The sequence below is a fragment of the Canis aureus genome, chromosome 23 (genome assembly GCF_053574225.1).
Source record: "Canis aureus isolate CA01 chromosome 23, VMU_Caureus_v.1.0, whole genome shotgun sequence".
NCBI lineage: Eukaryota > Metazoa > Chordata > Mammalia > Carnivora > Canidae > Canis > Canis aureus.
Genome location: NC_135633.1, coordinates 34,581,812 through 34,596,226, shown reverse-complemented (window position 1 = coordinate 34,596,226; position 14,415 = coordinate 34,581,812).

Below are 14,415 nucleotides of genomic sequence, written 5' to 3'. Positions count from 1 at the left end.
AATATCTTCATCAACCCCCAAATTCCCTGGTGTCCCTTTGCAGTCAGCTTCTTCCTTCACTCCAGACTCTGACAACCATTGATGTTTTCTTTCCCTACAGTATTCACTTTGCAAAGGTGTAATAAAAATGGAAGCACATACAATGTTGCATTTCGGATCTGGCTTCTTTTGCACAATTGTTTGATCCATTTTGTTGCATATATCCATTGTTCATTCTTTTCTTACTAACAAGTAGTACTCCATTATAAGTTTGCACCACCGTTTGTTTATCCATTCCCCAGTTCAGTGACATTTGAGATGTTTCTAGTTTGGCAATTAAAAATAAAGTATTTTTAACATCCACACACCGATTTTTGTGTGAACAGCTTCCATTTCATTTGGAAAAAATATGTAAGAGTGGAATTGCTGGTACATATGGTAAATGTCTGTTTACTTTTATAAGAAACTGCCAAATTTTCTTCCCAAGTGATGGACTACTCTTTTTTCCCACTAGCCACACACTACAGTTTTGGCTGCTCTGCATGCTTACCACCTTGAAATATTGTCATTTTCTTTTTATTCATTTATTTTTCCCCATTAATTCCTTTTTAATTGAAATATATGTGACATATAACATTGTGTAAATTGAACACATACAACATGTTAATTTGATATATTTACATAGTGTAATATGATTCCCATTGTAGTAATAATTAGCAGCACTATCACATTACATAATCATCTTTTTGTTTTAGTGGTTACAATAAATGAGTTCTAGTCTCTTTGCAAATTTGATGATTATAATAATACAATATTTTGTGTCTATATTCACTATACTGTGCATTAGATTTCTAGGACTTCTTTCTAGGACTACCCATTGCAAGTTTGTACCCTTAAATAACATCTGTGTAATCCCCATTTCCCCCCACCCCGTAACCACCAATTTTACTCTCTGTTTTTCTGAGTTTGACTTTTTTAGTCTTCACAGATATGAAAGATAGGCTAGCAATTCTTTATCTCTGTCCAACTTATTTACTTGGCATAGTGTGCTCAAGGTCCACTCATGTTATTGCAAGTGGTAGGAGGTCCTTCTTTCGTGGCTGAATAATATTGCTTTGGTTATATATGCAATATATTTTGTTATCTACCCATCATTAATTAGCACTTACATTGTTTCCATACCTTGGCTACTATGAACAATGCTGCAACAAACATGAGAATGTTTTCACTTGCCCTGGGTATGCACCCAGAAATGAAACTGGTGAATCACGTGGAAGCTCCACTTTCAATTTTTTGAGGAACTCTATATTGTTTCCATAGTTGAAACAATTTACATTCCTTCAGTGTACGAATGCTGTCTTTCTCCATGTCCTTGCCAACATTTGTTATCTTGTCTTTTTGATAATAGCCATTCTCACAGATGTGAGTTGATAACTCATTGTGGCTTTGATTTGCCTTAACATAAGGATTAGTGGTGCTGAGCATCTTGTAGGTATCTATTGACATTGGATATATATATATATATATATATATATATATTTTTTTTTTTTTTAAATGTCTATTTGGTTCTGCCCAATTTTTTAATCAGATTATTTTGGAGGTGGTTGCTATTGAATTGTATGAGTTCTTTATATATTTGGAATATTAAGCTTAAGTTTTTAAAAATTAAAAATAGAACTTTCATGTGATTCAGCAGTTTCACTCCAGGGTACATATTCAAAGGAAATGAAATATTCCTATGTCCATTGCAACACCACTTACAATTGCCAAGGTATGCAAACAATTCAATTAGATATTAATCTCTTACCTGATATATAGTTTGGAAAATTTTTCTCCCATTCTGAAGATTGTCTTTGCCCCTCTCTACCCCCTGTGTACTCTCTCTCAAACAAATGAATAAATCTGTAGAAAAAAAATAAAATATCTTAGTTCCTCGATTTAAATTCCAGTTAATTAACATACAGTGTAATATTAATTTTAAGTATGCAATATACCAATTCAATATTTTTATTCAACATATGGTGCTCATCACAACAAGTGAACTCGTTAATCCTTACCACCTATTTAACCCATCCCCCCACCCACCTCCACATTGGTAACCATCAGTTTGTTCTCTATATTTAAGAGTCTATTGCTTGATTTGTCTCTCTCTTTTTTCCCTTTGCTCATTTGTTTTCTTTTTTTTTTCTTTCTCCAAATTTTTATTTAAACCCTAGTTAGCTAAAATAAAGTGTAATATTAGTTTCAGGTGTAGAATTCAGTGATTCATCACTTATAACACTCTGTGTTCTTCACAAATGCCCTCCTTAATACCCATTACCTATTTAACCCATTCCCCAAGCTACTTCTACTACATTAATCCTCAGTTTGTTCTCTGTAGTTAAGAGTGTCTTTCTTGGGGATCCCTGGGTGGCGCAGTGGTTTGGCGCCTGCCTTTGGCCCAGGGTGCGATCCTGGAGACCCGGGATCGAATCCCACATCAGGCTCCCGGTGCATGGAGCCTGCTTCTCCCTCTGCCTATGTCTCTGCCTCTCTCTCTCTCTCTCTCTCTCTCTGTGACTATCATAAATAAATAAAAAAATTAAAAAAAAAAAAAGAGTGTCTTTCTTGGTTTGCCTCTCTTTTTTTCCCTTCCTGTATCATCTGTTTTGTTTCTTAAATTTCACATATGAGTGAAATCATATGGTATTTGTCTTTCTGTGACTTATTTCATTTAACATAATACTCTCTAGCTCCATCCATGTTGTAAATGCCAAGATGTCATTCGTCTGAGTATGCACATCACATCTTTTATCTTCTTTATGCATTCATCAGTATATGAACATTTATGCTCCTTCCATAATATGGCTGTGGTTGATAATGCTGTTAGAAACATCAGGGTGCATGCATCCCTTTGAATCAGTATTTCTGTATCATATGTAAATTCTTCATAGTGTAATTGCTGGGTCATATGGTAGATTTGGTAGATTTCTATTTTTAACTTTTTGAGGAAACTCTAAGCTATTTTCCAGAGTAGCTTCAACAGTTTACATTCCCACCAACAGTGATACACACACACATACATACACACAATGGAATATTAGTAAGCCATTAAAAATAATGGAATCTTGCATTTACAATGACATGGATAGAGCTAGAGAGCATTATGCAAAATGAAATAAGTCAGTCAGAGAAAGAGAAATACCATATGATTTCACTCATCTGTACAGTTTAAGAAACAAAACAAATGAACAAAGGGAGATAAAAGAGACAGAGGTGAATCAAGAAACAGACTCTTCACTATAGAGAACAAACTGATGGTTACTGGAAGGGAGGTGTGAATAGGTTGGAGGGGCTACATAGGTGGTGTGGATTAAGGAATGCACTTGTGATATGTACTGTATGGTATATGGAAATGTTGAATCACTATTTTGTATATCAGTTTTACACAGTATATTAAATAACTGGCATTTAAATAAAAATTTTCAAAACTAAATTTTAGTTGTTCTAGTATATGTTTGTAGTGTCTGTGTTTTCATTTTGCAATTTCCTAATGACTAAGGATATTGAGCATCTTTTCATGATCTTTAACTTTTAATTTTTTATTCTTTATTAAATTCAATTTAATTTACATATACTGTATTATTAGTTTCAGGGGTAGTATTTAGTTTTTTATCATTTGCATACATATAACAGCCAGTGCTCATTATATTAAGTGCCTTCCTTAATTGTCATCGCACCCAATTATCCCTTCCCCTACCAACCTCCCCTCCAGCAATGCTCATTTTGTTCTTGATAGTTAAGTCTCATTTAATTTGCCTCCCTTTCTGTTTTTATCTTATTTTATTTTTCCATTCTCTTTCCCAATGTTTATCAGTTTTATTTCTTAAATTCTATATGTATTATTAAACTATACATTTTATATTTTAATTATATAGATTATATATATTAAATTATATTTAATGTATGTGTATATATATATGTATATATATATACCATCAAAAATTGGTAGAACTGATACAGGAATTTAGAAAAGTTGTAGGATTTAACTTTTAATTTTAAAATAATAAGACAAAAATAAAATAAAATAAAATAAAATAAAATAATAAGACAAAACTTGCAAGAGTCATATAAAAGAACAAACATACATTCATTATCCAGATTCTGCCATTAACATTTTACCACACGTGTTTATAATCATGTATGTATATGATTATACATGTATATGTGTATATATATATATATATATATATATATATATACACACACACACAAGGTATTTTCTGAGCTTTTTGAGTGCAACTTACATACATGATGCCACTCTACCCCTGAATTCTTCAATATGTTTCTTAAAAACAAGAATATTATCTTATATAACCATAGTACAATCATCTCATAAAATAAAATCATTACCTAAGATCTTAATCCAATACTGTCCTCTATATCTGTTTGTGCATGAAAATGTGGTTGTGTCCCTGTTTTTATCCTGTTTGAGATCTAATCTGATTACAAATGTAATTGGTCATCATATATATTTAGTCTTCTTCAATCTAGAGTTGTTCTTTTTGTCTTTTATGACTTTGAAATCTTTGAATAGTGTATGACACTTATTTTGTAGGATGGCCCTCAGTTTGGGTTGGTTGATGTTTCTCATGATTAACTGTTGATTTTACATTTTCTGTTAGAAATACCACATAAGTGTTTTCTTTTTTTTCCAATTCATTGTAATAGCAAGAACACTGTATTGATTTGTGTGATTTTGGTTGAAATTAACATTAATCACTTAATATGGAGTCTGTTATATTTCTCCATTGTAACTTTATATTTTTTCTTTTTGAAAGTAATTTATACCTCATGTGGACAGTGATCCTTTGAGACTCTCCATATCCTGTTACTGTTCTAATGCTATTTCTCTAGTGTTAGCATCCAGTGATGATTTACAGTGGAATCCCATTATTACTGTGATGATTACTAATTGGTCATTTTCTAACTCCATCATTATTTCATCAATTATCAGTTGGCATTTTTACCCGCGCACACATGCACACACACACAACAGCTTTCCTTTTTCTTAAATGTATTTATTCATTTGTTTATTTCCTTTTTTTGATCTTATGTTCTTATTTTATTCCATAGATTACAGTCTTTTATTTGAGATACTGAACATGTCACAGATTTGGCCAGTGGAAGCTTCTTCATTTTGGCTCCTGATTCTTTCAGATATGTCTTTGTATTCTTTAAAGATTCTTTATTTTTTTACCCATAAGATGATCCAGAATCACACTCTTCAACCTCAGTTCTAGAATTAGCTATTTCTCTAAAAACCTTGCTTTTGTTTTTAATTAATTATTTTTATAGGGATTTTATTTTTTAAATTCATTTATGTATTTATTCATGAGAGAGAGAGAGAGAGCGAGAGGCAGAGACACAGGCAGAGGTAGAAGCAGGCTCCATGCAGGGAGCCCGACGTGGGACTCGATCCCGGGTCTCTGGGATCACGCCCTGGGCTGAAGGCGGCGCTAAACCGCTGAGCCACCCGGGCTGTCCAAGAGATTTTAGATTAGAAATGATGATTTTGTGCACAGGGAACTCTTTGTTACCACATTGTGCCTGTTCACAGTTTCTCTCAACAAACAGATAGGGCATGTAAGTATATATACAAACACATGTTTCTATGCATCTGTCTGTATATATACTTATATATCTATCTGTATTTTATTTTATTTTATTTTATTTATTTTTTTTCTATCTGTATTTTAAAATAACTTCAGTTATGAGACAAATAAGTCACAGGGATGAAAAGTACAGCATGGGGAATATAGTCATTAAGACTGTAATAACTTTATACGGTGATGGATTTTTTAAAAATATTTTATTTATTTATTAATGAAAGATACACAGAGAGAGTCAGAGACATAGACAGAGGGAGAAGTAGGCTCCCTGTAGGGAGCCTAATGTGGGACTTGGTCCCACCCTGGGATCACAACCTGAGCCAAAGACACGATGCTCAACCACTGAGCCATCCAGGTGCCCCTGGCGATGGATTTTTAACTATCCACTTATCATAGTAAGCATTTTATAATGTATATAATTGCCACATTATTATGTTGTATACCTGAAACTAACATAATATTGCAAGTCAACTTTACTTCAACAAAAAATAATATGTCTATTTTGTTACCACCAGTTCCAGTTCAATATCACATAATTCATTCTGCTGTTCTCTCTTATATAGTCTAACTTTTCCCCAGCAGTGAGAAACTTAAAATATACTTAATACAAGATAATTATTATTTCCTGAGTCCTGAATATACCTAAGGTAGTTTCAGAATTGCTTATACATACCACTGAGAAAAACATCTCCACTAACAAGAGTTTAATGCTCATTTACAGGTTTTTTTTTTTTTTTTTTTTTGCCTTCAGCCTAAGGATATGTCAAAATACTGGGTCAAAGAAAAATAATCACTTTTCTTTCTTTTTTTTAAACTTAGTTATTCATTTCATTTTTAAAATATTAATATTAGGATAACTGTGATTTTGGGGGTATTTAAATTCAAGTTAGTTACAATATAGTATATTATTAATTTCAATGATAAAACTTTGTGATTCATCAGTTGCATATAACACCCAGTGCTCATTGCATTAAGTGCCTTCCTTAATGCTAAATCACCCAATTACCCCATTCTCTCACCTATCTCTCTTCTAATTTGTACTCCAGAGTTAAGAGTCTCATATGGTGTATCTCCCTCTCTGTCATTTTTTTCTTTTTGAGAGAGGGAGAGAAAGAGAGAGATAAGGGGTAGAGGGAGAGGGAAAGAGAAAATCCCAAGCAGGCTGTACGTCCAGCATGGAGCCCAACAGGGGGCTTGATCTCATGACCTGAAATGACCTAAGCCAAAATCAAGAGTTGGTTGCTTAACCAACCTAGCCACCCAGGCTTTGGTTATTCATTTCAGTTAGATTCAGTTATTTATGTTTGTATGTTATTTTAAAATTTACCCTATCTTTGTGGCCTGTCCCTTTCTTTCTTTCTTTCTTTCTTTCTTTCTTTCTTTCTTTCTTTCTTCTTTCTTTCTTTCTTTCTCTATCATCTATCTATCTATCTATCTATCTATCATCTATCTATCTATCATCTATCTATCTTTCATCTGTTTTTCTGAGTATGTGAAACTTTAGCATGGTTCCATAAGTTGTAAGTGTACAATGAGGTATATACTTAGAGCCCTGTCACTCTCTTACCCTATATTCCTTACCCTCCTCATCCTGTTCCTAATATGAGGTCCTGTAAGTAATCAATCCCATTAGTTTTGGTTTATAGTTTCTATATTTATTTTTGCAAAAATGCTCAGCTACATGGAAATGTCATTTTGGGTATGCATTTAGTATTTTTATTTACATGTCCTTCTTCTTTAAGAACATATGACTCTATAGAATTAGTATATTTTTCCTTGTGTGAATTCACTATGATTTATATATGTTGTTCTTGAGATATCTTAAGCTTTTATTTAATATAGAATTAATGCATAAGTTAGCAAACTCTATATATGTATATCATCTAAAGGCTAAGGTCATGATTACTCTTAGTTATCTGTATGCTTTCTTTCATTTATTGTATTCTTTCTGCATTATTTTCTAAACTGCTTTGTTTGCTTTTGCTTCACAAGTGACTGATAGAATATATATATATATATATACACACTATACCTGCATCTATATCTACATATTTGCATCTATATCTATGTCTAGTTTAGAAGATACCTACCTCAATCAGAGAGACTGGCCTTTTTTTTTTTTCCTCAGTTTTTTCTGTTCTTATCTGGAATTGCACTTATCTAGAAAATGTACAAAATTTAGGAAGAGATAGTCTTTGCAAATGTCCCTGATGTCTGGCTTTGATTGTTTTCTGTAAAATGCCTCCTATTTAGGAGGCAGTAAGAATGGAAGTAAAATGAACTAACAACTGACAGAGATTTAACCTTTTTGACCAGAGTTTGTATCCCATGAGTGTTTAAAACGTTATGTGGGTTTTTAAAATAAGTAAAATGAGGCTCAGAGAGGTGGAAAATTTTGTCTCTGATGTTTTTGTTTACCAGTTGCCTTTCACTTTGGACTGCATGAATGACATGAATGGTGGGGTATAAAGTAAAAAGAAGGGAGAGGACAGATATTTCAGATTCCCTCCTAAGCCATTTAATCTAGTTTCCTAGAGCAGGAAAAAAGAAGCTAGGATGGAACTGAAGAGAAGTATTGACAAAGCATCTGCTGTATTACATGAACACCAAGTTCTTTTAACTGTCACCAATTTGTACGTACATTTCCTGCTATCCAGAATGTTCCTTTCCTGTAGCTGCCTGAAAAACTGTGATGTATCTCCCCAAAACTTGATAAGACCTCATCTACAATCTGAAACAGTCCTAGGTTTATTTAAAACAGTAAATAAATCTTTCTTCAATAATATGTTAAATAGGGACTGGGTGGCTCAGCGGTTGAGCGTCTGCCTTTGGCTCAGGGTGTGATCTCAGAGTTCTGGGATTGAGTCCCGCCTGCATCAGCCTCCCTGTGAGGAGCCTGCTTCTCTCTCTACCTATGTCTGTGCCTTCTCTGTGTGTCTCTTATGAATAAATAAATAAAACCTTTAAAAAATAATAATAACATATCAAATAAAATATATTACTGTCATCTTTTAACAGATGTGGGCAGTATGACTCAAAAATGTTTATTTCTTTAGTCAACAAAACTATGTAATGACTTGGCTAGTATTCATACTTTCCCTTTTTGACTTCACATTTTTGATGCTTTGTATCACACCAATCAGGACACCTCTATTTATGCATGAACCATATTGTATTTCAATTATGTGATTTTAGTTCCATCTCATGTATTATTCTATGAGCTCCTAGGTACTCAAAGCCTTATTTGTATTTAATAACTTTTCAAACTAAACAGTGTTTCTGAGACTTCTGAAAAGCTAAGGTGTGTAAGAGGATGAAACTTCTACCAACAGTTAGTTTTAGAAATTATTGTTTTCCTCTTTAGTGTGACATTTTTACATTGGAGAGTTTTGTTTTTCTTTTGTTAAATTTTTCAAATACCATGTGAAAACTACTTAGATTTTAGGAACGCTATACAAAGTTTCTATAACTCTGAATCTGATGTCTGGGTTTGATTCTATGGGAGCAATTCTCTCTGCCAGTCACGTTTACCCAACATCAGAATCATAAGTGCTTTGTTTTTTCAGTTTGAAAGAGAGCATTTTTTGCTCTCTGCAGTATGTGTGTGTGTTTTCTCTCAAACTGACCATGGGATGCTGATAATCACTCTTTGTGTATGATCTTTTACCTACTGTGCAAACTTAGGAACAGCTTGATGGATCCACTCACCAACTACATGCCCTCATTAATTATGGTAATTTTGTAGATTATTAGATGCCCCATGATATCTAGTGATTTATTACAGGGAAAATCTGTGCACATCTTCTTGGCTAATTTGAAAATGGAGACAACATAACTCATGTGCACTTCCTCATTAGAACTGAGACAATGGAGAAACATGTAATAAGTAAGAAGTAGGCTGATGCAGTGAAAGAGACCTACAGTGTAAATGAAAGGAACTGTGTTCCAGGCTCTGTTTTCATGCTTACCTGTTTGATAGCATTGATCAAATGCTATAACCTACTTGGTCATGGTTACCCAGTAGGTAAGCACAGAATCATATATTAGAGCTCTCATCTGTAAAATGGACTTAAAAACATCTACTTTTCCATCCCTTCAAAGCCGATGAATCAAATGAAGTAGTATCCAGTAATTCATTTATTTTTCACTCATTTATTCATTCTTTCATTCATCCCATACACATTTATTGAGCTAGGGCTACTAAAATCTATAAAATGCCCCTGATCTCAAAGTGGGGGAGAAAAAAAAAACAAACATCAATAATATAATAACAGTTTGGGCAATTCTAAATTTAACAGACAAAGAAATTTAAGTCACCTCTCCTTTCTTAAGAAGTGAGACTACCATTCATTCAATCCTACAGGCTGAAAACTTGAAGGTTATCTGACTCTTCCGACTTCTTCATAATCATCCACACCATCAAATAAGGAAATCCTGTTGACTCTCCCTCCTTAATTATTTTAAAATCTGTTTATCTCTATCCCATTTCTATAATACTAGTGCTCTCCCCTAGATTGCTACAAAGTTCTCTTCACTGACCTATCTGCTGTTTATTCCCACTATTCCATTCTTTTTGTGAAACTTGGATGATCTTTCTAGAAAAACAAACAAACAAACAAACATGTTTTTGTCACTCCCCTGCAAAAATCTTTCAAATAAAGAGCTTTATTTTATCTGGAGAATAAAATCTGAGCTCCTTAACAGGAATTGAAATCTTTTTCATAGCTGTTTTCTATCTGCTGTCAAGGAACTCAATATTTTCTCACCATTTTCACTACTCTTCTCCCAAATACTGTGTAATGTCTTTGAGGGATCATCCTTGTATTTTTTATTGTTGTATTCCTAACAACTAGCCTGGTTTTTGTCCTGTGGTAGCTACTCAATAAATCTTTGTTGGACAGATGGGTTTTCTTCCAGTTTTTTTGCAGAACTGTTCCTAAACTGTGTTGAACTCAAGTGATTTCCTGAGCTGCTGCCACGTTTTTCTGTCTCTACTGATGATTTGGATTCAAGCCATGGAAAGAGTAATAGATTTCAATAATAAGTTATTTTAAATGACTTGATACTTTGAGGAGCATAACCTGTACATTGTTATACCAACAGGAAAGCAGACATGTTTTATATATTTTATGTCTCACACGATAGTGGGAAGCTTAAAGAAGATTAATTTGTGAAAGTACATTAAAATTCAAGAGCTCTAATATATTAAAGCATTATTAAAATTATTATTTAGGGATCCCTGGGTGGCACAGCGGTTTGGCGCCTGCCTTTGGCCCGGGGTGCGATCCTGGAGGCCTGGGATCGAATCCCATGTCAGGCTCCCTGCATGGAGCCTGCTTCTCCCTCTGCCTGTGTCTCTGCCTCTCTGTCTCTCTCTGTGTAACTATCATGAATAAATAAATAAAATCTTTAAAAAAATAATAAAAATAAAATAAAATTATTATTTATTATTATATACTTCAGTCATGTGATATATGTTAGAAATAGAAATATAAATTGTGATCCATAGAGTATATTCATCTAGTTAATTGCTGTTGATTTTATACTATTTGTTGACACTATCTCTTTGTTCTGATGATATTAAGTTCTCCAATATTCCTCTAATATATGTAAAAATATGCATTGCTAATCTAAACAAGGACATGTTGAGTCAGCACATACAATAACTTTATTGATTCTTTTAAGCTATTGCTGGGTAATGTATTTTACAAATTTACAGCATCTACCACCACATGCTAAACCAGCTGCCTCATGCCAATAAAGATAAAGTTAAGAAAATTGAGCAAAATTATTAAACTGCTGAAATACACAAAAACTATATTAGTAAACTTATTGTGCTGGTATTAAATAAGCTGCAGCTATTTTCAGTGTCCAGAACTGTTTGGCACTCAGTGATTTAAAATCATTCCAAATGTTTAAGCATTCCTTTTGCTTAACAAGGGCAATACATATGAGAGGATCTTTAGTGTTTTCCTTCCCTTTTCTCTACTTTTTAAAGTTAATACCTCTTCTTGGGATCCTTCCTTGGTAGTTTCCTCTCACTTGTAACTTTTCCACCTAAGACTGGCATTGGAGACTTTGTCCTTTCACTTACCCTATGCATTCTGTTACCAGAAGACTTACTGCATTTACTGGAATTATTTATGTGCTACCATTCTTTATCATTATAATGAGAGTAGACAATGTATCATTATTCTAAGTTTATTTATATATAATAAATTTGAGATGTAGCTTAATGAAAGTTCTTATGAGATTTGGGGCATGAGAAGTGATACAGAAACAGATTATCAATAGAAAAGTCTACAAAATCAAAATAGAACTAAAAAAAACTGTCATGTCAACTTTATTTGAGAAATAATTGATGCATGGATTATAAAAATAGACTCACATCAGAGTTAATTATCTTCCCAAATTGATGCTTATACTTTGAAGAAGATTATATTTACATTTTGTGGTATATTGCTTTTTTGTCAATAAAATATCAATAGAAAAATACACCAAGTTTTTTTCTTTTCCAATACATAGTGAGTTCCCACAATACCACTGGATTTGTCTGTAAATTGAATTAAAAGTTAAGGCATAAATCAGAATTCATTTTGACACAATCATTTAATACAGAAAGTAGGGAGACATCATGTATTAGAAGGAATGTGGGAAGTGTCTAGCAAAATGTTGCTGAGGCCTGGATCAAAGAAGTTGATCCTACCTGTGTTCTCTAGGATTTTGATGAATTCCTGGCTCACATTTATTTCTTTATCCATTTTGAGTTTACTGTGTATGTTATAGAAAAGTGACCCAGTTTCATTCTTCTGGTGTTATATGCAAATGATAAACCACTAAATTCTACCCCTGAAACTAATAATACAGTATATGCTAACTGAATTGAATTTAAATAGAGAATTAAAAGAATAAAAAAAGCGAGAGTGTAGGTTATAGTCTTACAGATCTGAACCATAGCTTGTAAAATGAGATCCTTGCTTTCAAATCATAATTCTGCTACTCACTCACTGAGCAATACAGGAAGGATAATTAATGGTTCTGAAGGGATGAAGATGATAATATTCAGACCAGGTTTTCAGATATGAATAAATAACAATATCTAATATTCATTTTGCTCTTGTAATTTGTCAGCCCTGGCAATGTTTCTTTCTTTTTTTTTTTTTAAAAGATTTTATTTACTTATTCATGAGAGACACCGAGAGAGGCAGAAACACAGGCAGAGGGAGAAGCAGGCTCCATTCAGGGAGCCCGACGTGGGACTCCATCCTGGGTCTCCAGGATCACACACTGGGCCAAAGGCAGACACTAAATCACTGAGCTGACACCCAGGTGTCCTCTTGGCAATGTTTCTTACACATATGATTCAATTTAATTTTCACCACATCCTGATTTGAATTTGGCATTATTCACTTTTTAAAGATAGATAAACAGAGATTCAGAATAGTTTAGTGACTTATCCAAATGTGAACAGCAAGCAAGTGACAGATCAGGATGAGAGTTTAAGGCTGTGTGGCTTCATAGACAATAGCCCTGATCAACCTGTCATATGGGTAAACTATATTGCAGACTCTCCATAAATGATGACCAATGTTATGATTATACATTTACAGTTGCTGAGTAGGAAATAAAGGCACCATCTGGCTTTCCTTTCAGCCATAATCCACTACTTACAGATTTTTAGAAAAAAGTCCTCCATTTTTTATGAACTTTCATCATCACTTGGTGAGATTCATGGATAAAGAATGCTGTCATTATAAAAGCATTGAACTGAAATCAGAGGTTACAGGGTTTTAGACTGACTCTGCCAAAAATACCTGTATTCTTGATTTCATTGGCTCAAAGTCCAAATCTCAAAGCAGAAGACACTGTATGTTGAGACTTGTAGTTCTTTGGTTTCAGACTATTTGTGTTTGGATGTTTTGAGGCACAAAACCATTTACCCTTCCTTTCAACCACATTTTACATGCTAAAATATAAGCTATTTTTGTTTACAGAATTCAGAGAACTGATGGCACTTGCTTGATTATTCAGGGTGGTTGACCTTGAAATTGATCAATGTCCAATGGGTTATTAAAAATTGAGCAATGATTGGTGGCAGCAGGAGCAAATACAATTTACACTCAAGATATCTAAATTATAAATTCAATTGTATTGACTTGGCACAATTCCCTAAGCCCCAAGAGGATTGCTAAAGGATAGGATTTAAGATAAGGGTAAGCCTATAAAGTGGGCTTGAGGGCCTCAGAGACATTTCGGAGAATTTTCAAGAAGTTTGCATTTTTGTAGTTGAGTAATTTAGAAACTGTAAAAACAGTTTTGAAAGTCAAGAAGATCAGGACTTTCAAACAAGTTGCATCATGGTTTGTCATTTTTTACTGATTGAATTCAACTCTAGCAGCATGGATAATAGGTACTAGACTAAGAGAGAGGAGATATTAGTTTAATTTCATGATCTACCAATAATTGCATGGATAATAGGTACTAGACTAAGAGAGAGGAGATATTAGTTTAATTTCATGATCTACCAATAAGTACATGACTTTGGACGAGCGACTTCACTTTTCTAGATCTGATAGTCCTTTCTTAAGAATTAGGACATTGTCTGGGTCATCTTCAATATCCTTTTTCAGTTGCAAAACCTGAAATTCCCTCAACTCTGATAGAAATCCTGGAGAAGAATTCTCACCCTTTGTTTCCAGAAAATATACATTCTATAACACCCAGAATAAAACTGATCTCAATATTAAGTAGGTATTTTTAATGAGGAGTACTTTTTAAAACCTAG